This window comes from Callospermophilus lateralis, unplaced genomic scaffold (genome assembly GCF_048772815.1).
Source record: "Callospermophilus lateralis isolate mCalLat2 unplaced genomic scaffold, mCalLat2.hap1 Scaffold_1058, whole genome shotgun sequence".
Classification (NCBI taxonomy): Eukaryota; Metazoa; Chordata; class Mammalia; order Rodentia; family Sciuridae; genus Callospermophilus; species Callospermophilus lateralis.
Genome location: NW_027510789.1, coordinates 99152 through 100979, shown reverse-complemented (window position 1 = coordinate 100979; position 1828 = coordinate 99152). Strand labels below are relative to the sequence as shown.

The 1828-nt window shown below is 43.4% G+C and overlaps 1 pseudogene; it reads left to right on the top strand.

Moving 5' to 3' along the window:
* Window positions 1–517: 517 nt before the first annotated feature.
* Window positions 518–1548, top strand: LOC143640015 (RNA-binding protein 3 pseudogene; annotated as a pseudogene).
* The last annotated feature ends 280 nt before the right edge of the window (window positions 1549–1828 follow it).

Genomic DNA, 1828 nt, shown 5'->3' with positions numbered 1-1828 from the left:
GTTTGGAAAGAAGTCTCATGAAAAGACCAGTCAAGAAACCTGGAGGAATACATGTGTTTTGAAGCAGAAAGTGATTGAAAGTGAAACAAATGCCTATATATTTGTGAACTTGTGGATCAAATATATATCCTATGATGTGCATAAACTGAAGAAATAGTAATGTACCACTGTTACATAAAAATGAACGTCAAAATACACATCATGTCCTCTCCCACAGGAATCTACTTGCATTGATGTTAAACTGGGTCAGTTATTGTAGAAATATTAGGGTAATGCCGCAGTCTTGCTGGGCACAATCAGGAGCCACTTGCCAAAAGAAACGAACTTTATTTTTAGCACCACACACACCAAACAAAACAGCCTCTCAGGAAAAACCTTCAGAGCCCCAACTGCCACCTCTGGCTTCCCAAAACCTCTCCCTCCCACATGAGCCTCTCTCTGTCTCCCAGAATCCTCCTGCTCTTGAGGCCGATTGGCTGGGTCATGTGGGCAAAGTCAAAAAAAGTCCCCCTCTCCCTATTCTTCCTGCTCCTCAGAGCTTCCTGTCTCTCCAGCGCTTTTACTTTTCAATTTCCAGGACTCAAATTCACTGCCATGTCTTCTGAAGAAGGGAAGCTGTTCGTGGGAGGACTCAACTTCAATACTGATGAGCAGGCGCTGGAAGACCACTTCAGCAGCTTTGGGCCTATTTCTGAGGTGGTTGTTGTCAAGGACCGGGAGACTCAGCGATCCCGGGGTTTTGGCTTCATCACCTTCACCAATCCAGAACATGCCTCAGATGCCATGAAAGCCATGAATGGAGAGTCCCTGGATGGTCGTCAGATCCGGGTGGACCATGCAGGCAAGTCTGCCCGGGGCACCAGAGGGGGTGCCTTTGGGGCCCATGGGCGTGGTCGCAGCTACTCTAGAGGTGGTGGGGACCAGGGCTATGGGAGTGGCCGGTATGACAGTCGACCTGGAGGATATGGATATGGATATGGACGGTCCCGAGACTATAGTGGCAGCCAGGGTGGCTATGAGCGCTACTCAGGAGGAAATTATCGAGACAATTATGACAACTGAGTTGAGGCATGCACACGTTAAGTAGATACACAAGGAATAACACTTCTGATCCAGGATCGTCCTTCCAAATCGCTGTATTTATAAAGATTTTTGGAGCTGCGCTGAAACATCTGTTTTAGTACATCAACTTCTATTTTTCAATTGAGCTCCCAAGGTAGCTTGTTAAAAGACCTTTTAAAAAGCTCCATGTAAAAATTTTTTTCTCATTTAAAGACAAATTATAGCACATTTGTTAGGCCCCCAGGTATTTTTCTTTTTACCAAGTTTTTAGTTTGGGCTCTCAGGATCATTGCTTCTGGCAAAAGGAAAAGTTTAGCCAGACTAATTTTTTTTAAAGCTAAAGTTGGGGCATTTTAAAAACTTGTACACAATGTTTATCATGACTAGAAAGCAATTTCTAAATGTATCTATAAACAATCTGTGTCAAGAACATGATAAATTTTTCTTAAAATTCAAGATCACCACCCTGATTATACAGACAAGCCTCTTTAAAATGTTTGTGAATGTCATTTTTTTTTAATGCTGGAAGAAAAAATATTCTGTTGTGTCTCTTGTAGTGTTTAGGATATTCTTCACAGAACTGATTAAAAATATGAAACCTGTAAAAAAAAAAAAAAAAAAAGTCCCCCAATGAGCAGTTTTGTGCTCTGAAAGGGCAGGGAACCAGCCCATTGAGCATCACCGCAGAGGAGCCAATCAGCTAGTTGTTGCTGGGGCCGCTGTGAGCCAATCATCAGCCGGCAGCTGGAAGTTTGCTGGCAGCAGG